This window comes from Lepisosteus platostomus, chromosome 5, assembly GCF_059453375.1.
Source record: "Lepisosteus platostomus isolate fLepPlt1 chromosome 5, fLepPlt1.hap1, whole genome shotgun sequence".
Lineage (NCBI taxonomy): Eukaryota > Metazoa > Chordata > Actinopteri > Semionotiformes > Lepisosteidae > Lepisosteus > Lepisosteus platostomus.
Window position 1 is genome coordinate 15852387 of NC_142615.1, and position 22868 is coordinate 15875254.

Genomic DNA, 22868 nt, shown 5'->3' on the forward strand with positions numbered 1-22868 from the left:
ATATCAGTCTGAAGGCCTTGCAGTAAAGATTGCAATTCATCCAAAAATGCCAAGTTTCCCACTGGTGATACATACAAGGAAATGAATGTATATTTTCCCCCCAAATCAACAAATTTAAAATCAAATACCTCCCTCATCTGCAGGTGGAGAGAATAATGTCAGAATAAATACAGGTTTAAAAGTCAGGACCATTGATAGTCCTATTTTAAAATGACACTAAAATGCTCACAATATATTAAAAAGCTCTGTAAAATGCAAAAATAATAAAAAATATTAAAACAAGGTAAAAAGAAATAATACACAGTTATAAAGCTCAGGAATTATCAATGTGAAGTTACAATGGGTTGATTGTGTTTCATGTGATTTAAAAAATAAAATGTTTGCAAAAAATCCACTTACAATATGCTAAAAATGGCAAGAATACTTAACCTTTTACTACCAGTGACATATTTAGCCAATGTCTGCCTGGAATTTCCTCCCCCTTAAACATTTGTTATATCTCTGCAGCAGAACATAGCAGGAGCCTGGTTCAGGTCTTAAATTGAAGCTAACCCCCATGGCTTTGAGTGTGAATAGTCAAATGTCTTGTATTTCTTAATGTGTCCACTCAGCAGACAAACATATGAAAAAAAAAAAAAGCTGGCGAACATTTTTTTTTTTGGTCTTCAGATGTCAGATTTTTCAACTATATGCATGTCAAGGGCCTGGGAATGATTTGAAAACCTTGTTCTAGGTGGCTACTAGCTTGGATAAAATTTGGGACAAATTGATCAATTAGAAAAAATTCTACATCATGTTTTGTGAAGACTGGACCTGGAATGAAATTTCACGCCTATAATAAAAAATCATAAAAATATTGAAAATAATAAGAATAAAAACCATTGCAATTGCTATAAAAACCTTAAGACACTGCTAGAGAGCCTTTATCTGCTGTTATGCAATGAAAAAAAACCTCAGAGTTGCCTTCTGGTGTGAAAAAAAGGAGCACTGATAAGAAACTGATAAAAAACTGATTGATTATCCCTTCTGAGTCAATGATTGACAGCTAAAAATGCAGCCTGAAGCTTCTAGAGGAAGTCTCACCCCCTAAGGGCTCTGAATGGCTGAAAATACAAAGAATGACAGCGATTTTTACCAATCAAATCGCCTTATTTCTGGCGCTCGTTCTTCAAACATTTACTACGTAATCAGTAACGTTTACTAGTCTCTAGCTCTTGAGATAAACTAGTCTGGGTTATTTTGGATATATATCATGCTACAGAATAAGGTAAAAACATGGGATATATATATATTTGCTGGTTTTTGCTTTTGCGGTTTTGTTGGTAAAAATGTATGAAATTGACATGCTGTGCTTGCCGGGTTGCCATGTGTTTTGGGATTCTGCTAGTTCATTAATTTATTGGTTTATTGCATAATAGTGTCATGTCTGTGGAAACAAACTTTATGGTTTTGTTGTGGTGATATTGGAGAATACGTGCATGTGAGAAAATTTGTGGAGCGGTTTCAAACAAACGTTTATCTCGCGTTTATCTTAAAAATAAAAAGTGTCATCTGGGGAGACAGGAGTGGTCCTCGGTGACCGCGATCCGGACTACGTTAACAGGTGTGTAATTTAAAAAAAATAAAACAAGTTAAAAATAAATAAAAATAAATAAATAAAATAAATATAAGACTAAATGGGTTTAACATTCAGCAATGTAATTGGTCAGATGCTTACGATAAGTGATGCTGGTGTTTCGTGTGATTTAGCTAATTCAAAAAAATATTCATTTTAAAAATGGCAAGAGCTCGTATGAAAAAAAAAGTTCGTAAGTATCTTTGTTACAACAGCCGCGCCAGAACTATTCAGATACTGTACATCAGAAAAGTACCTGAACTTGACTGGTTTATATTCAGTTATGTGCATTGGGAACGAAAGGGAGACTTAGATGGATTTTATTAGGGTTTTAGGAATCAGAAAATGTATTTTTACACGTTTATGCCTACGAACAGAAATAACTTCCTGCTTTCAGCGCTTTTTTGGTTTCTGCTTGTAATCTCGAACAGAGAAACCCAGTACTGACTCACAGAAACCCCGGAGTTTCTGTGTTTCTGGGATTTAAGAGGGATGTACAGTATGCAGCGGTGTTACGAGTCTGGAAGGAGGAGACGTGCATTCCGCACGGGGAGCGTAGAGCAATGAGCCGCACCTGCTGCGCGCTGAGTCCTGTCCTGTATAACCGCTGAGCACGGACACACAGAGTCTCCAGCCAGTGTTGGAGATTTATGATTTCAATGTTTTTTTTCCTTTTGAGCAGAACCTGGGTTTCTTCCTCTAGTTAAAGTTATTGGAGTTGTGGTTACTATCAAGCAGTCTGTTGTATACTGTACGTGAAATAAAGATAAGAGTGCTTTCTTGATACTTCAGAAGAGTATACATAATTCACGAGCTGTATTAAAAAAAATGAACTGGAAGAAAAGCAATAGGGCTGGAGTTTATAGACTGTGATGCAAATACGAGAGTAGGAGAGGAGGGGACTAGTTCAGGAGCACAACCGGCCCTCTCCTGCCCATTCTCCCACCAGGGTCTGTTGTAACCCAGTGTGAAATTCAGCTCCTTGCAGTTCAGCTTTTGATCACTCAGCTGCTTTGCCCTGGGAATATAGGGCAAATAAAGGAGATAGCAACCAGACTAGAGGGAGAGTTTTTATTCCTAAGGGATGACTTGTTTTACAACAGCAGACAACTTAAAGAAACAAAAACCTCTGTTCTGCTGCTCCAGGTTGGTTCCACTGGGAACAAGTTTGGCCAGGAGCTCATGAACAGTAATTAGGGGTTGTTTCCACAAGGGGGGCTGGAGTAAGTTAGATGTCAAGGGCAATAAAACTCATTAGTGTTACGATCCCTGCCTCCCGGCAATGGAGGAGGCAGAAATAGGCGTAGCCCCTATCCATCAGTTCACCTATCAGTTTTCCCATTCACCACCACACCCCCGTCTCATCCTACTTAAACACCTGTCCTTCCCTACCTCGTTGCTCAGTATTGGTTTTCTTTTTCGAGCTTCCTTTTACTAATTCCTTTTTCGGCTTTTCGGATCTCGGCTTGGATTGGTTACTTTCGCTCTGTTTGGATTACTGGCTACCCCTGGATTCTCGGATTGCTCTACGGACTACGACTTCGGATCTCGCTTCGGCTTCGGTACTCGTTCCCTTTCGGATTTCTGGCCTCCCCTGGACTCTCGGCTCGTTCCTACGATTACGGTTTGCTTTCGGATTACGACTTGGTTTTGTTCGCTCCTGCAAGTGGGTTCACTCACTGGTTCGGTCCCTATTACCGAACCCATAACAGAATACTGAGCCACTTAACATGGACCCAGTGGAGCAAGAGGAGATTCGCTCGGCTTTGGATCAGCACGGACAAGCCTTACTCCAGCTCCAGGCTTCCGTCCAACAGATCTCTGCGCACCTGTCTGCAATGCCGCCCATCGGCAATCGAGGAAGCAATGCTGGAGCTGCCGCTTCGGCTCCGCCTCCGCCACCTCCTACACCTGCCCCTCGACCTCTTCCACTAATTCCACCTGACAGGTTTGACGGCAACCCTACGAAATGTCGGGGCTTTTTAGCACAGTGTGCGCTGGTTCTCAGGCTTCACCCGGAGACTTTTTTTTCTCCTCAGGACAAGATCGCCTTCATAGTTTCACGGCTAACCGGCCGCGCTTTGGAATGGGCTATTGCTCTGTTTGATCGCGGGACTCCTGAAATTCAGGATTATGATTTTTTTTTAGAACAATTTAAGGGGGTTTTTTGTCGTCCCATAGTTGGCCAAGACTCTGCCTTCCGCCTCTCCTCCATCCATCAAGGCCGTCGGTATGTACATGATTATGCTATTGATTTTCAAGTAGCAGCAGCAGAGACTCACTGGGACGATGAGGTCCTTATTTTTTTTTTCCGTCAAGGACTCAGTGAAGAAATTAAGGACCATCTGGTAAATATGTCGCAATTGGGCAATACCTTGGAGGAAGTTATTTCACAGGTACTGCAATTAGAACTCAGAATTCGTCATAGGAGTGCTGAGAGATCTCGATCCCCTATACTAGAGGCTCCTCGGCTATCACCTTTCAGATCTGCCGACTCAGAACAACCTTTGGAAATAGCCCGCACCCGGGTAACCCATGAAAAACGTGAGAGGCGCCAAAGAGAGGGTCGCTGCCTGTACTGTGGGAAATTTGGACACTTTAAAGCGGCCTGCCCTGCTGCATACTCATCCTTGAAGCGCCGCCCACCTTCTCAGACTCCTAAGGTGAGTGAGAATACTCAATTCCCTCACCTTTCCTCAGGATTTTTTATTTTTTCTACACTATTCTGGGGTAATGAAAGGAGACCTCTTCTTGCTTTTATAGACTCAGGGGCGGCGGGTAACTTTATAGACGCCGCCGTCGCTCGAGCTTGGAAACTACCCTTGACCCTGGTGTCTACCCCTCTTCGTGTCCAGTCTATTGATGGCTCCCTCGTATCTCCAGGACTTATTAGGTGGCAAACGGAAATTATAAGCCTGCAGATAGGCGCCACCCATGTGGAAGACATCTGGTTTTATCTCCTTGAGACCCCAACACATCCTCTGGTGCTAGGCTTTCCCTGGCTACAGCAGCATGACCCACACATTTCTTGGTCCCGTAAAGAGATAGTAGCTTGGGGACCCAGATGTGTTAGAAAATGCTGTCGCCTACCAGTGAAGATTGCACTCATGGCGACGTCCCCTTCAGGGGTTCCTACCATACCCCCTCATCGACCTTACGATTGTGCCATTGACCTTTTGCCTGGTACTATCCCTCCCAAAGGTCGTATTTTTCCACTCTCCAATTCTGAGTCTGAGGCCCTGAAAGTCTATATACAAGATTCTCTGAAGGCTGGGCTTATACGTCCATCCACTTCACCAGCATGTGCCAGTTTTTTTTTTGTGGAGAAGAAGGATGGTGGGCTCTGTCCCTGCATTGACTATCGTGGCCTCAATGAGATCACCATCAAGAATCGGTACCCTTTGCCTCTAATTCCAGCAGCACTTGAGTCTGTGCATGGAGCCAAGATCTTTACAAAACTGGATTTACGAGGGGCCTATAACCTAATCCGCATTCGGGAGGGGGATGAATGGAAGACGGCATTTATGACAACCCATGGACATTACGAATATTTGGTCATGCCCTTTGGTTTGGTTAATGCTCCAGCAGTGTTTCAATCTTTTATTAATGACATCTTTCGTGATCTCCTACAAAGATTTGTCTTGGTTTATCTAGATGACATATTAATTTTTTCTGATTCCTTCCAGGATCATGTTCTCCATGTCAGAGAAGTACTCTCCCGGCTCATTAAGAATAAGCTATATGTCAAACTAGAGAAGTGTACCTTCCATGCTTCGAGGATTCACTTTTTAGGGTACGTCATCTCGCCGTAGGGGGTGGAAATGGATTCGAGTAATGTCTCGGCGATTACTGATTGGCCCACTCCCAAGAATCTAAAACACATTCAACGATTTCTCGGCTTTGCTAACTTTTACAGGAAGTTTATTCGAAACTTCAGCTCGGTGGTCACTCCCATAACCTCTTTGACCCGTAAAGGACCTAAACAAGGCAAATGGACCCCTCAAGCTGGAGAAGCATTTCAGCGTCTGAAACACCTGTTCACTACAGCCCCCATCCTAAAACACCCTGATCCAACTTTGCCCTTTGTGGTCGAAGTGGATGCTTCTTGCCATGGTGTGGGTGCTGTTCTCTCCCAACGTCATGGAGAAAAACAGATTCTTCATCCCTGTGCCTTCTTCTCACCCACCTCTCAGTAGATTTTATTACTGACCTTCCACCCAGCCATGGACACACGACTATTATGGTGGTGGTAGACCGTTTTTCCAAATCTGCCCATTTTATTCCCCTACCATCCTTACCTACAGCTCGAGAACTAGCGGAATTGTTTGTACAACATATCTTCCGACTGCATGGCATCCCTAAGGATATTGTTTCTGATAGGGGCCCTCAGTTTGTCTCCCGATTTTGGAGGGCCTTCTGTAAGTCACTGGGCGCCTCAGTCTCACTTACCTCAGCTTATCACCCTCAGGCCAACGGTCAGACTAAACGAATGAATCAGGAACTGCTGACCTATTTACGGACTTATATCTCCTCTACCCATGATAATTGGTTGTCCTTGCTCCCATGGGCAGAGTATGCACACAATTCTTTGTATACCACATCTACCGGCATGTCTCCCTTTAAGTGTGCTTTAGGTTATCAGCCCCCTCTTATCCCTGACTCCCATCCCAACACAGAGGTACCTTCGGTTCAGGACTACATCTCTAACCTGAAGACCTTCTGGAGGAAGGCCAAAGCCACCCTTCTTCGCACCTCAGCTCAGCGGAAGAAGGTGACTGATCGGCGCCGTCGTTTCCCACCCAGACTTCGACGTGGTCAGTTTGTTTGGTTATCTACTCGTAACCTTCCTCTTAAGCAACCTTCTGGCAAGCTTGCTCCCAGGTACATTGGTCCTTTTCGTGTCCTCGCCCAGATCACTCCTGTGACTTACCGACTGGCCTTGCCTCCTACCCTTCGGATCCACCCTACTTTCCATGTTTCCCTCCTTAAACCCTTTCACAGATCCACCCTGTCTAAACCGCAAAAAAAAAAAACACCGCCTCAAGTAATTGATGGACTCCCTGCTTACACGGTCAATAAAATCCTGGATTCCCGATGGTCTCGTGGATCCCTACAATATCTCGTCGATTGGGAAGGCTACGGTCCGGAGGAGCGCTCGTGGGTCTCGGAGAAGGATATTCTGGACCCCAACCTCATCCAAGACTTCCACCTTAACTTCCCGGATCGTCCCGTTAGGGCGTCAGGAGCCGCCCGTAGAGGGGGGGGTAATGTTACGAACCCTGGCTCCCGGCAACGGAGGAGGCAGAAGTAGGCGTAGCCCCTATCTATCAGTTCACCTATCAGTTTTCCCATTAACCAACACACCCCCGTCTCATCCTACTTAAACACCTGTCCTTCCCTAACTCGTTGCTCAGTATTGGTTTTCCCTATCGAGCTTCCTGGTTGCGCTTCTTCTTCTCTGTGTTTGTCTTGGATTTCGGCTTTCGGTTTTTCCCTTTGGACTTCGGCTTTTCGGATCTCGGCTTGGATTGGTACTTTCGCTCTGTTTAGGATTTCTGGCTACCTCTGGATTCTCGGATTGCTCTACGGACTACGACTTCGGATTACTCTTCAGCTTCGGTGCACGTTCCCTTTCGGATATCTGGCTCCCCCTGGACTCTCGGCTCGTTCCTACGATTACGGTTTGCTTTCGGATTACGACTTGGCTTTGTTCGCTCCTGCAAGTGGGTTCACTCACTCGTTCGGTCCCTATTACCGAACTCGTAACAGTGGCTGTGACTGTCAGAAATCCTCAGTGAAAAGGTATGCAGATCCTGTGCAGATGCAGGAGCAAGGGACAGGCGAACAATCCAGAACGTCAGGCAAGATTGTTAGGTGAAAGGTAGATCGAAATACTGGAAGTACAGAGAGAAGCAAACAATCCAAAACAGAAGGTAAGGTCCAAGGTCGAGAGGCAAAAGGGAGTTCAGTAACCAGTAAGCGAGATTCAGAGTAAACGCGAGGTAGAGCTCTCAAAGAGAAGACTCAATACCGAGTAGCGGGAAGCGGGTTTGAATGGTTAAAACAATGCTGCTTGCCGCACAGTAGAGCATGTGCTGGTGGATTAACACATGTTATTATTAACCCGCTGCTGGTACTGGTTAGTTCTTTTGTGAGTTGATCTCCCCTGGCTGGTGGTCATGACAGTGACAGAATGCTGTTTTGTGATTGATGCTATATCAAAATATAGGGTCCCTCAAAAATTAAACACAGAAATAAGAACATTTAATGGCTTGTACATCTGTTGTACTCCTACACTATTAACATTCATTGGGAGTTGAATTTCAATTATGTTTCCACTTCATTCAGATGTGTTCCCTATTTTTCAGATTGTTGGCAATGCCACATGTTAAAGGAAGACAGAGGAGTAGGAGGCCAGACCTGTGGTCAAGGGCTGGTGAAGTAGGGAATGAGATCAAAGAATTTCTGAAGGTTTCTAAGCTAGAAAAAAAAAATTAGGTGGCATGACAATGTGGTCAACACTTGGAGAGGATTGCTCCAGCAACAGGAAATGGTTATCAGTAATATGGCATGAAGATAGAAAAAAAGTAAGAATCCAAGTGCTTAGGGCGCAGAAGGAGGTGAGTATTGGTAAGGATTCCAAACCAGATGACGGTACACAATCTATAGTCAATATTTCAAGTCAAAGTGAGAGACATAGTTTGGAAGGCAACACAGAGCTCAGAAGTTCATCAGAAGATACAGAAGATGCATGGGCTCACACGGCAGCACAGACAGTGGTGACATGTTTGAAGGAGAAAAAATCTGTGTAGAATCAGAAAAAAAGCCTGAAGAGCACAGTGAATATTCCCAGGGGGCAAGCGTGCCTGGGATGTCACCTCAGGATAAAAGGGGATTAAGAAAGATTATGTCTGTGCCTAAAACTTTCAAAGTATGTCTGAAGGCTGAACAATGGAGAATAATACCACCTCTAAAAGGTACATCTAAACTAAGATGACCATGGACCCATATCTTATATAGCAAGTTCAGGAAGATAAATCCTTACTGTCCAATAGCCTTCAAATACCAATACATCAGGAAAGAGAACAGCAGAAAAAAAAATTATTATGATTAAAGCAGTCTGTACTTTCAGTTCCTACCTTCAGTTCAGTACTTTCAGTTCCTGTAATGTAAAATACATAATGACAAGACACAAACCAATGGGCAATGATGACATCACAATTGACGTTGTACGAGTAGGGCAAATACAACACAGTGAAAGGGAAACACAATTTCGACAGGCACGTCAGCCTTATCGTTGAAAGATTGCCCGTGCCCTCACAAAAGGAATCCGCAATGTGTACTACAGGCAGCTGAACAGAACTCCGCTTGCTGAAATTGCAGCAGCCAATTTATCTAGGGCTCACAAGCAAGTATTAAACTTGCTCGGCAAGTTCGGCATTTCATTTATTCTGCGGAAACATCGTATCGGAATGAACTGCCCGAGATAAAAGACTAATTGCGGCTTCAGGTTGTTTTTACAGAGCATTGCGTTGTTCTGTTCATGCTGACTACACGCTTTAAATTTGTCATTTACTGCAGGCGTTGCTTTTCCAGGTTTTTCTGAAATTCCTCGCATTTGAGCCAGCACTAAAATATTTCATTCCCGTCGCTGAATACATCGTGGAAACGGTATTTGCAACGGAATGCTGTCACACATGAAACCTCTTTGTTATTCGGTTCTGAAGTTTGAAAATGAAAATAAAACGGGGGTCACCTCATAGGCTCGAAAGAAGTCCAAGCAGCATAAAAACCCGCGAATTCTCACAAATTGCATTGTGCTGCACCTTTCTTCTGCTGCTGTTATAAATCTGCCTTAAACATTTGAATGCATACCTTACCGGTGCTAATCACATTCACGTGTTTATGAAGCTTTTTTCTGTCCGTTATGTTTTTGCTAAGCAGTTTCTCCGTTTTCCTCGTACTGTGATTGTCAGCGAGCACAACAAGACTGAAACAGTGTAAAGGCAGGTAAAGACAGGGTAAAACGCCTGACTGTCGGGAGTGGGATTTGAACTCGTGCCTCTATTTGGAGAGTGAAACACAAAGCTTAAAAGACACGAAGCTGTGAATTTGCTGTTTTAAACCGCTCGACTATCCTGAAAAAATGTGTGCTGATTGCACCAGTCTCATCCGATTTTCTGTAACTTTAGGACGATTGAAACGACTGGACAAACACAATTTGTGGCGTTTAGCATGACATGGAAAACGGTACCGGAGCATTCGGGCCCGGACCACCAGACTCAGAGACAGTTTTTACACCCGCACTATCAAACTATTAAACTCCCAGCCTCTCTCACTCTCTCCTCACCTCTCACCTATGATCTGAACCTCACGGTGCCTTCTTTCTTACCAAAAACCCAAACACACATTGAAAATCTACCTCTACCATACATGTCAAAAGCTCACTCCCCATCATTTCTATCCCTTTATTTCATTCTTTTGATGCATGTTTTTCCACATAACCTGTTACCTTTTTGTTGTTTTGCACACTACCTGTTGTTTTTTGCACATCGGCTGTTGTCTCTGTCTTTCTTTTATTATACAATTGTATTGTTGTTGTGTTTTTTTCTTTGTACTACTTATGTCCGAGAGCTAGCTAAATAGCATTCCGTTATACCATATACCTGCGTATGAGTATAATGACAATAAACTTGAACTTGACCTTTAAACTTGAACTTGCAGGCAGTATATTATTTTATCGTTTACTCGGTTAAAAAAACACGGTCTTCTCGTTCCTAAGTCAGATTTTTAGTGCTTTCGAATGTTTCTTCCAACCTGGACTGACAGCTCACCAGATCTGTTTGTGATCAGACCATGGAGTGGGGGGCTGTACCAAGCGCATGTTCCTTCCAAAGCTGAGGCGATCATTCGGAAGATCGGTGTGAAGAGAGACAAGCTTTGTCGACTAAAAAGCAAGGCAGGATATGCACGAATACTAATCACTGGCAACAGTTATGTTCTCTTACTATTGAGACTCCTACATTGCAAGTTTTTTTGAAGACTTTGAAACAGGCACAGGTGGGTTTTGAAACCACAATCTTTGATTTACGAGACTGACGCCTTACCACTATTCCACTACACCTTTAAGGAAACATGGGAATAATGTTGTCCAAATTATTTTTTTTCTGAATCTGGTTTACATCGCCTGGAGGCAGCAACAACAATAAAAGGGATACTTAACAAGGAGATACGCTGTAGCAGTGCGACTCCAACAGATGCTCCTGAAGAGACTGGAGGTTTAAGCCAGCTCCTTAGAGCACTCGGCCGCGTTACTATCAACAGCGGCTCTTCAGCTCTTGTTGTTTGACCTAGTGGTTTTATAAGGCGTGGAAACGACCGCAACTTCGTTTTCTGAGATGCTTTCTCTCACGTGGTGAAATCTCTACCTCTTTGGCATCTCTGGCTATAGTTCTTCTGTAGAGCACCTCTGCTTATAGTGCCCTTGAAGTCATTTTATTTTTACAGGAAGACGCATTCCCTAACGATCTCTCCTGTTTTAGAAATGCTTCATAAGGCGTGTTTGATTCAACGGACAAACAGTATACTAATTGTACAATGCAGATCCATGCGGCATTCGTACTGGATTTGACTGGGATTCTGAAATACTTCTTGAAAAGGTATTCAGATTTTCTTGAACCTATAATAAAAACACAGACCTGAAACTCCCTAGCTTCCAATCTCTGATGTTGCTGTCCTTAAACTCGGACGTGATGTTCTGCAGACGTGCAGTGTCCCTTTACTCTCGTTGATTTCAAAACGACCTCCGTTGTCGGGCGCAGTTAAAGTGGAACTGGCCTGACTGCACAGGAAAGTACAGAATGATAAAATGTTTCTACGGCTCAAAATGTCCCTTTAGACCCTCGTCATGTCTCTGTGAGGAACGGGTAGGTAGAGAGGTTTAACAGATGCTCATGATGTTTCACACGGGGTGTTACCTGTTGTAGTGTTTCAAAAGATGTGTTAGCGGACCACAGATTATCTTGAAAAGATTTGGGTTTGCACTGGTTGGGATTCAAACCTGACTCAATTATTTGGAAGGCGCCTGTACCAACAACGCACTTCCGAGAAGCACCTGCAAATTATCACAATCCTCTCTCTCACCTACAAAGTTATGGAGACACAGACGTCCAATGAAAGCTCAAGGCTCCACTCAAGGCTTTATTCACTCAAGCCTCCACTCTTTTGTTGTGATGTCATTTTAATTAATATTAGCTTTGATAAGGTGTCATTTTTGCCTCTTAAAGGTAAAGTCTGCTCCTTTCTTCCTGGTATAGAAAGAACGTGTTCCATCTTTGTTTAAAAACACCACTAAAAGTAAATTATTCAGCTCTACCGCCTGTGTGCATTGACAAGACATCTCAAAAGGACATATTAAATAAGAACACGATCCTTCCTGTTACCATTCCTGTGGTTGGGGCGTCGTTTCACCCTTTTACGTGAAATCATCAGCACTGCTGTTTTTCTATGCATAGTTTAATCAAGAGCACTTAAAAGATGCAAAAAGCTTTCAAATAAAATAGAATTGAAAGACAGTCGAGTAAGGAGGTAGAAAAAAAGCACTCCCCCATCTGGGAATCAACCACCGTCGCCCATGTAACTGGATGCAAAAATAACAGATCAATTTGTGCCCAGTCTCTTGAAGCTTCGATGCGATTATTTTTCCTTCCTTATTTTTTCATTCCTATGAATTTACTCTGTAGTAGAAGAAATGCGAAAGTGGGAAAGTGCAGGCATTCTTCGTGAGTGGTGTGATCAGTGAGCATTTGCACATCTCTAAGTCTGTTCCATAACATTTTTCATCGGGGATGTAGCTCAGTGGTAGAGTGCATGCTTCGCATGTATGAGGTCCCGGGTTCAATTCCTGGCGTCTCCAGGTGCTTTATATTACAGTACTCACATCGCAGTCTTCTGTTGAGTGAGAACTCTTTGCTTGTGTTCAGAGAGAGCCAGGTTTACACAATTAAATGCAGGCACACTCGACGTGCTGCAGAGTTGCGCTGCTGTTTTAAATGTACCTCTTTTAGTTCTGTTAAATCCTAAATTATTTGAACTAATAATTTAGTTCAAATTCAGGAAATCCTGAGATTGCTTCACACTCGTCATGGCTGTTGCAGAAAACACCTGTTGAATCTCGCCCGGGATTTCCTGAGAGATCATTCAGCGAGCGAATCCTCCTTCTGAACTCCGCACTAAACTGAAAGCTTCACGAACTCCTCACTGCGTGTCCTGTACTGTTACAGGACACGAAAGTGCTTTCGTGTAGATGTGAAACACTGCCATAAACACACTTTGAACTTTTTCCGTTTGTTAAGGAAAATGCAAAAGAGCATGACAAGTATTGAATGTATAAAATATCCATGGCACAACTCGAGAAAGTACTGAAGGACTACACATCGACTTTTGATGATTACAAGAGATTCAAGAAACACAATCGTCCGCAGCTGGGTTTGGATCCTGAACTCTAGAGTTAAAAGAACATAAGCGACGGATATGACCTATAAACTCTCTGAATTGTCTTATAGTTTATGAAATAAAACAATTTCTTAATAAATTCTAACTGTTGATAGACGATTTATTGAATTTTAACAAAATCACAATTACAAACTTTTTCGGTTAAACTGTTATTCACATACTCTAACGTAAATAAACGTGTGTCTTCCGGTGTGTGAGCCAATTTCTCCAACAAATATTTATTAGTCTGTCGGGAGGCTGTGCAAGGTGTTAAGAAATAGAATTTCGAAAAGACAGGCTCCCTAAGCTTAACATCAAGGCTGTTTTCTCTACAGATATGCTCTTTAAATTTCAGCAGTGTTGCAACTCCCTTTATAAAGGGTGTGCACACGTATACAACCAAGGCATTGAAATATTTTTTATTGTTCCAAAAAACGTTCCATTTGTTTTCTTTTTAATGTTGTTGATTAAAAGATTTTATTAAATGAGAAAAAAATCTGAATGTGAAAAAAGGTCAAAATGCTATTGAAAAAAATCAGTAATGTGAGGAAAGATGGATTGTGGGAGCCCCTTAACTACCCATGTCATGCTGTATTTCTCACTCATTCTACTGGGAGTGGTGCCGTCGCTTCTGGATAAAGTCTGTCAGTGGTCATTGCAGACGGGTCAGGTATGACTACTCTTCGGCACAAGAGACACGTGACTCGCGAGGATCCAGACAGTGTAGTCTTTCTATCAGAGCCCGGATAGCTCAGTCGGTAGAGTATCAGACTTTTAATCTGAGGGCCCAGGGTTCAAGTCCCTGTTCGGGCGGTTGTGCTGTTCTTATTGTGTCTATTGTGAATGTCATTCTAAATAGTCTTTTATCTTTCACTCTTCTAGCTGTACTGTGGTTATTTTAAATGTCCATTACTTGTATTTACAGTAGTGTATTTAGTGTTTCATTTCACAAACCGAAAATGTTCAAGTAGATCTTGTCACTCTACTCCACGTAATCATCTAAATTAAATCACAGTAGAGTACAGAACACGCAGTGAGGAGCTCACACAGTGAGTACTCTTGAATACGACAAGAGGAAAGGCACACTGCACATCTGCAGAACATCACGTCCGAGTTTACAGTGACAGCAGAGGTTGGAAGCGACGTAGTTTTTATTACTCGCTCGCTGAACGATCTCTCAAGAAACCTCGGTGGAGATTTAACGGGTGTCTAATAATCACGTTCAAAAAGGTGACGATAAGTTTTTTTTTAACTAGGTAGCCTAAATGGCAACACGGTGTGAGTAGATCTTAAAGCAGCTGCAGACAGAGTACCCGTAATGGCAACACAGTGCTTTGAGTTCGGCTTTTCTTATTTCTTCGGTAGAACCAGTGGTATCGGAATATACTGATCCGGATAAGAAGCGCTTTCGGTTTCTGATCATTTTTATTGAGCGCTGCTATGGTCTTAGGCGTTGCGTTCAGGTCGCAGTTAACCCTGGAGAGGTTTGTTAAAATCTCACTTCTAATAAAGAGGCCTTTCTCGTTAGAGTAGAAACGATAGAAGCCTTAAGCGGGAAAAAAATCACAACATCTCGCATTTCACGTGTTTAATGTTAACTGTCTCAGTGGTTGCCTCGGTGATTGATGGCTCGTCTCCCTCGCAGGGTGACGGTAAACTTCTTCTGAGAGAGAGTCTCCCACGCACGGCTTTTCTTTATCAAGAGCTGAGACAACAGAAACAGACTTCCAACTGACATGAATTACTTCTTGAGCGTTTATGACCGTCTTTGAAAGCTGAAAGCAGGTGAAAAAGTCTTTGGAAATGAGGCAATGACTGCTGACAGTAAACAGAGCTGACACTCAGCTGCAGACAAGCGCTCCTCTTTAGTATAGTGCTGAGTACCCTCGGTTGTTGCGCGGGAGACCGGCATACGTTTCTGTGACAGATCGCTGGTTTAATTTTTTAACAACCTGAGTTCACTTAAAAAGTGTGTACTGTGTCCTACGTTTCGGACTAGTTACTGCGGTAGAATATGGAGATCATCTCCAGCTTTGAGCTCAACTGCAACAAGAAGTCCTGCTAAATGTAGTATAGTGAGTAGACATCGCGAGACAACAGAACGAGAGAGTAGAAGGCAGGAATATATGGTGTAAGGGTGTGATCTGTGTAGTTAATAAAATAGTTAAAATAATATAAAAACGTCTCTTTATTAAGATACACAACATTTATGGCGACGAGAGATGAGTGCTTGACGGATTCAAAGCGAGCAGAACACTGCAGATTTTAGTTCTCTTGCTGGTAGAAACGAACTTCTGAATTTTCGGACTTTTCGTTTAGCTTGCGCCATGGAAGGCATTACTCGCAAATAGAGCGTGAAGCCTTGGGTTGTGTTTGGGCAGTGGAACATTTTAGGACATATTTATGGGGAGGCAAGTTCACACTTCAAATGGATCATAAACCCCTCATTTACATGTTCAATCCCAAAAAGGCAACATTGTTACCACCCAGGATACAAAGACTTGGATTGAGATTACAGCCGTATGATTGCAAAATTGAACACATAGTAGGGAAAACCAATGTTGCAGACTCATTGTCACGTCTTCCTTTACCAGACACAGAAGACACTGGTTACGTAGATACCTATGTTGATAGAGTGCTTTCAATCAGCACTTATGAACGGCATCCACTGACACTTGAGGAACTTAAACAAGTAACAAACGAAGATGACACATTGAAATTGTTGATGTCCATGGTGGAAAAAGGACAATGGTCTAATCCAATTCCAGATGAACTGCAGCCATACCACAGGTGTAGGTTGGAGTTATCTACATATGATGGACTGCTTTTAAGAGGACAGAGGATTGTGTTACCGAAAACAAAAATCAGACAAGCATTGAAAATAGCACATGAGACACATCAGGGTGTGGTTCGTACAAAACAGTACCTGAGAAGCAAATTTTACTGGCCCAACATGGACAGTGATGTTGAAAGACTAATCAGGAATTGTTGCACTTGTGTGTTGAATCAGCCATTGCAGGAGGATCAACCTCTCCAACCACTTGAATTACCACCAAGGCCTTGGACAAAATTGAGCATTCCCATTCAGAATGAATACATATTGACTGTCATAGACTATTATACTTCTTAACCTGAGGCGGTTGTTGTATCAGACATATCTTCAGCCACAGTTATTAGAGAGCTGATGAACATCTTTGCACGATTTGGTTATCCACTAGAGGTAGTAACAGATAATGGCAGGCTATTCATAGGACAGTTGTTTGAATCATTTCTGACTAATTGTGGAATTAAACACATCCGTGCATCACCTTACTATCCGAGATGTAATGGCAAAATTGAAAGATTTCACAGATACGTGAAAAAGGCCTTAAGAGCAGCTGTGACAGAAGGAAAAAAGAGAGAGAGGAACTCCCTAAGATTCTGCTGACTTATAGATCAACACCACACAGGGCATCTGGAGAAACCCCAGCTAATCTTATCTTTGGGCGTGATATCCGGACTAAATTACCAAACGTGGAAAAGAAAGAAGAAGAGCCAAGGGACATTCAAAAGACAAAAGATATCCATAGACATCATGAGGAGTATGCACACAAAATGAAATTATATGCAGACCAGACACGGATCATAACTTCAAGGTCAGTGACATAGTGTTTGTGGCTGGCCTAGACACCGGTAAATTGGATGCCAAGTTCAAAGACACTCGCTATGTGTTATTGAGAAACACCTCTTGTAACTCTTTTGAGTTAGTGAATGTGGAAGATGGCTCAAAAATAATGAGAAATGTAAAACAACTTTGACACGCTCCTCCATTGGATCTTGATTTTGAATCTGCAGAAACAGAAAATGCTGAGAATACAGGACTTTCTGACGTGCAGGAAGTGCCGAGTCCTCAGACAGTGGAGAGTACATCCGTAGGAGAGCCAGTAACTTTACCCAGAAGTAACGTAACAACCATTAGTGGCAGGGTTATCAGGAAACCGGCTCATTACAGAGACATTTAAAAATACAGGACTTGCATAGCTCTCCAAATGTTAAATTGCCCTATTTTGTTTGTGTTATCTATGTAGATGTTGCTTAGACTGCTAGAAATGAGGTGATATTTAGAAGTGACTTAAGTAGAAATTGAACTAAAATTTGGGTTGGTACGCATAGAAATTGTTGTAAAAAAAGATGAATGTATTGAATAGAAATGAAAGGGTTTATATACATTTTGTTGTAATAGTTAATAACCGTTTACTGTGTGTTGATATAAAATTGTTACAATTGTATGGTAAAGTTATAGACTTTAAAAATAACAAAGGAAGGGATGTAGTATAGTGAATAGACATCGCGAGACAACAGAACGAGAGAGTAGAAGGCGGGGAACATATGTTGTGAGAGCGTGATTTGTGTAGTCAATAAAATAGTCTAAATCATATAAGAAAGGCTCTTTATTAAGATACACAACATGCTCGATAAGCTACTGGACATACCCGCCCCTCCTCACACAGACCGTGGAAAAGCCCCCGAGTGGGAGGGCTCTCTCTTCCTCCCAGGAGCTCTTGGACACGACGCACAGACAGGGCGCGGGGAGCCGCCGCCTGCAAACACTGCTCCAGGCAGGACTCCACTCCGCAGGAGCCGCAGAGCAGAGCAGAGCAGAGCAGAGGAGATGGGGGCAGCTTAGCTCCTGTTCAGAGACTTGAGCTGTTGTTGCTGTGGACGCTGTCTTTTCTTTTCACGGGGTAGGAGTGAATGTTGATTTGCCCTTAGAAATGAAGCAGAGCACTTCAACGTTTGATCTGTCTCCCAGAATCACCAGGGCACACGGGTGTGTGTGTGTGTGCGCCCTGGTGATTCTGGGAGACAGATCGAACCTGGGCTAAAAGAGAGGGGGCTTAGCCCTCTTGCATTTGCTAGTTCGAAGTTGTACAACCCATTTGTATCTGCTAGGCGGCACAGTCGTTGTGCACAAAGAATGCTTTGAAAAGCGTCAAAAGCAAGTCATTCCGAGTTGGTCGGTTGTGTTTTCCGTTCCGACGCGAAATGCTGAAATGATCTCTCGGCTCCTCGGTTGTCATTTCTGCTCTGTAAAGGAATCACAGTACACGTCGGCTTCCAGCATGGTGGGTCAAGACACGATGCCTGGGGTCAGAGAGAGCGATGTCTTCCTTGTTAGTATAGTGGTGAGTATACCCTCAAACTCATATCTAACATAAACGAGTGAATTGGCCAAATCGATTACAGACTCACCTAATTGCAATGAAAAGCATCTGCTCATCTTAACGCGCTCTACCAGTGTACTTTTGAAACCATCCGCCATTTCAATAATTCTATGAGTGACTGTGTCTTTCATAGGGGGCAGCAGGTCGAGCTGTTTAGCAGCTTTCTTTCACACATAATACATGTCAGCTCTTTTGTTAACAGTAAATAAGGGTGTTCAAAAAAAGTGTCTGTTTATTAGGTGTAAAAATTCCTTAACGTCTTTGATGCTGTCATCAAAGATAAACTGCAATCAGCAAAGATAAAAGGATAATAATCTTTGCATACTGCCCTGTCTTTCTCACACCTGAAGAAGGCTCCACAGCCGAAACGGTGTGTTTCCTTTCTTCTCTTTTCAACATGGAATAATCCTTTACTTGTTCCTTTGCAGCCTACGCATGCTGACGCAGCTACCCACCTGATATACTGTATAACATTCCTATAATCACAACTATGAATTTCCACTGTGGGTATTACATGTCACAACGCAGAAATGCAACAGTGACGTGTCGTAATTACAAATGTACATGATAAGTGATTTTGTCTCTCCTACCTTAGTGTCGGAATATTAGGATGTTCTGGTGACAAGGAAGGAGGGAAAAAGTAAATCAGCAGAAGGGGTGCTATTTTGTTGACTGTTAATCCTTACATGTTCAGAAGGTCATATTTAAAAAATGGTACAGTAAATTTTCTCATACTTAATGATTTTCATAATTTGTCACATTACCTCAGTGGCAGAATTGTGAGACTATTTTATAATCAGGAGGGAGGGTCATAGCAATAAGCAGAAAGTGCCATCACCCTTTGCTCATCTTCGGTTAACCATATTCTCACATGCCATGTTCTAAATGTCCCATTGTAGACGCCATATTAACATTTCTTGCAAAATGCAAGATTTTGAGACTTTTAATAATCAGAAGGCAAGGTCGTGGTAAATATGCAGAAAATGCCAGTGAATTAATGGTTTGCTTTCGTCTTATTTACTTGTCGTCTAACATGCCAGTTTGTGTTATTGTGAGTTTTGAAAATTGGTTTTCGATTTTCTTAAATGTGTTTCATACAAAAATGCAATTTGGATAATAATTATTTACATATTCCTCTTTACTGAGGCTATGTCCAGTAATCCACTCAGATTAGTATTTTTAAAAATAACTATAGAGAGCCATCTACAGGCGAAAGGCGGCATAACATCACAGTAGCATCTTATAAGGTGGAACGAAAAATGCGAATAAGAAGGTGGCGAATAAGCAGCCAACTTCAGCTTCGTTAATGCAACAGGATTGGGTGAGGTGGAAAAATATTTCTTCCTCTGAATCCTAACATTTTTGTAGTTGTTCCAGGACTGCTCGCCCCAGATAAAGCTGCCAATACATCACTTGTTTCTGCTCCATCAATATCAGCAGTGTTATCGGTACTAAGCTCCACAGCGAGCCTTCCCTGCAGCGGAGCGTGGAAACTTTCTCCCCGCGCTGCAGGAGTTGTGTGCGCTGCAGCGGTGCCGAGAGAACGGCACAAAAGGCAGCAGGCTCTGGAGAGCGGGTAAGAGACGGAGCCTTGTGGGCAGGCAAGCAGGCCCGTTTTTTGGAAATTGCTGAAAAGGCTCCGGTGTTTGTTCGGTGTGTGGCAGGCGCACGACGCGAGCTTGCGTAGCGATCTGCCGGTCTGGTGTTATGCAAATGAGGCCGAATTGTGTCCCGGGACATGCTGCGAATGCGCAATCGCGACTGCAGATGTGTAGGAAACGGCGCGCTCGTTTTCTCGTTTTGCCCACCCTTTTGAGTGTTAGTGTGGCGTGTGAGTGTACGAAAGAGTGGGCCCAGCAGGACGCGGTGGTGTGCGGGGCGAGGAGCTGGGGATCAAGAAGGAGGTTCACCCAGATCGAGGCTCGGCTATTGCACTCCGACTGTGCTGACCCCTGCGAATTCCCCTAATGTGGGAATCTCGACTGCATCATTTCTGGTAGTGGGGGACTGCGTTCGCGCTCTCCCCTGATGTGCTTGGTCCAATATCAGATACAGAAGAGTTACGACACCACGAGCTGCGATAAGATCCCAGTTCGAAAGGAGTCGATGCCACTGCTTGTTCCCGGTTTCTTTTAGTTAGAGGTCCGGAGAAGCATTTCAAGCTGGTTACACTACTCCTTCCGGACATTCATTCCCTTTTCAAAGTCAGTCGTTTTGCTGTTGTAATGTTGCCATAGCCAAAATGTAATGTAGTGTGCTCTCTGAAGGCACCAGTTCTATAGGGTTTGGGCATTTACTGGGACAATTATTAATTGTAGCAGTAAATCACAAAATTGATTCTTTTGATGGCTTTAGAATCCAACCATGCGATATAACTCAAACAACGCACACACACAGGTACTAATGCACGAGGATACATTTATTAATACATAGAATATGCATATAAACCTAACAGATCTTATCACGAGGGTTATCAGAATACAAAAGATATATATTCAGTCAATTACAAAGAGTTACATATATCAAGAGGACATACGTTCAGTATATCATTCATTAAGACCGTTTCGTAAATGAACTTGGTTATAACTTCTACATTAGATACTCAAAACAAGTACATAACTCTTAGGAATTAAATTGATATCAACTGGTTGGGATAACAATTGAATTCTCGAGCTGTAATGCATTGAAGTTGAATACTCATCCAATCTCTGGGGATTCAGATCTCCTGCGGGCACAAAGAAACAGTTGCAGGCTGTTGCTGTCCAATCCGCGCTCTCTGGCTCGGTGCCAGGCTGTGCTGTGCGGCTTGCGACGGTGCGCTGCTGATGTTCACTGACCAGCTAGTTAGTGTTGGCTTTAACTAGCAAAGTTTGTGCACAGGAGAAAAGATGACTGTGGGTCCCAGCAAGTCAGGAAGAGGACCGGTTCGTTCCTGATGAAGAGCTAGTTCTGAATAGTGATTCAGCTGTCCACAGTTCCGACCTGTTCACGAGGCCTGCTGCTGGTGCTAACCTCGGGTGGATCCTCTGGTTACTCTCTGGCAACCTCCGCTCTAGACTCTTAGAACAAAGGAAAGTTCTGGCACTCGGAGACACTGGCCGTTCCGTGGTTGTCCGGGCTGAGTCTCAGGATGGTCAGGAGGCGTGCTGCGAGAATGTCCTACCCTTGGGAGCCTTCTGCTCCTTGGCCGTCCTGCCCTGGAATTCTCCTTTGAATTCCCTTTAGAAAAGTCCACAGAATTCTCACAGAATCCCCCTCTGAATCTCCCAGGCTCTCTGTGTTGCCTGTTTTTACCTGGAGGAACTTCAGCTCGTTGATTGGCTGAAAGTTCCATGGGCATCAGAGTCCCACGTGGGTTACTCGGCCCTACCAGTCCCTGATTGGTTGATCAAGGTGAGATATGAGTCACTTACTCCTGACACTTAGGAATGCAGTCCAGATGTCCATCTGGCACTCCTTAGACATATAGGCGCCAATGGATGACCATTGATCATGATAGCCAGGCTTAGCTAAGTGAATCCCCCTTTGGGAGCTGTCCTAGGAAACCTTATCAAAGGAAACCTTAAATCAGCCTGCATGGATAGTTTCTCTGTGGCTGCACCACAGAGATGAACAGAGAGATGAGGCCTAATTTGGGAAAGCTCAGAAACACTTAATTCTGCCTTATTATTAAGCCACTACATATCCCCCCTTTTTGAAGGTCACGAGGTCCCGAGGCATTGTTGCCTTCAAAACAAAACAGAGTTAAATGATGTCCCTTGCCATTAGAACATTAATCTTAAATGTCTACATTACTCCTCGAGAATTCATACCGGAACCAGCATTGGATACAAACAGGATGAATAACATCTGGAGTATGTATAAAGACGGTAGGAGACATTATCTAAGTCTAGGAATTACACATCAGGAAGTTCACTGTCAATATCTGATACCTCTGTAGTAGATATTTTGGGAGAAGTCACTTCCTTTCTTTTGACATGCTACCTTTGACTCATTCATGCTACCCGGAGTACATCTTGATGTGAGAGCACAGCATTCAGAGTACACTGTCAGTCATGATCCAGCTACCCAGCAGCAGTGTTACAATAACACCAGTTCCTGTTCCCAGCCCCCCGATAAACCACAACACCTGTGTTGGGTATCTGCTAGGGTGGTTTGGAGGTTTGTTCCATTAAAGCAAACTAACTACCTGTACTTCTTCAGGGTTTGCTGTTTCTTGGATTTCTATCCAATTCAATAGTGTGGCACCTGAAGGCATCAACGACCTCAAGTTTGGTCTTATGTTGTCTGGTTCTAGACAGTACAGTGTTAAGTTCAAGCTGTACTATGGCCTCCTCGGGAACTTGCAGGAAAACTGTTTGATTAGGTAGCTGCATTGCGGTAGCTGTATCATGCCTGTCACAAGTCATGGTGACAGTTAAATGTGGTGTGTTGACCAGCCATTTACGTCCCACCTGCTCTTCATGGGGTTCATTAACCTCCCTCTGCTCGTTAGTAGCTTTACACCCTTCATTGGTGAATCGTTTAGACACAGCCAATGGATAGCTTTGGTAGCC

General features: G+C 43.2%; 2 non-coding genes and 1 pseudogene across 2 annotated transcripts; all 3 read left to right on the forward strand.

Annotated features, from left to right (window-relative positions):
* The first annotated feature begins 12458 nt into the window (after positions 1-12458).
* On the forward strand, positions 12459-12530 carry trnaa-cgc (transfer RNA alanine (anticodon CGC)). Its single transcript has one exon. It is a non-coding gene; the product is annotated as a tRNA-Ala (tRNA).
* Positions 12531-13848: 1318 nt separating this feature from the next.
* On the forward strand, positions 13849-13921 carry trnak-uuu (transfer RNA lysine (anticodon UUU)). The gene has a single exon. It is a non-coding gene; the product is annotated as a tRNA-Lys (tRNA).
* A 6264-nt stretch (positions 13922-20185) lies between these two features.
* LOC148664090 (U1 spliceosomal RNA) lies at positions 20186-20339 on the forward strand (annotated as a pseudogene).
* Positions 20340-22868: the final 2529 nt, after the last annotated feature.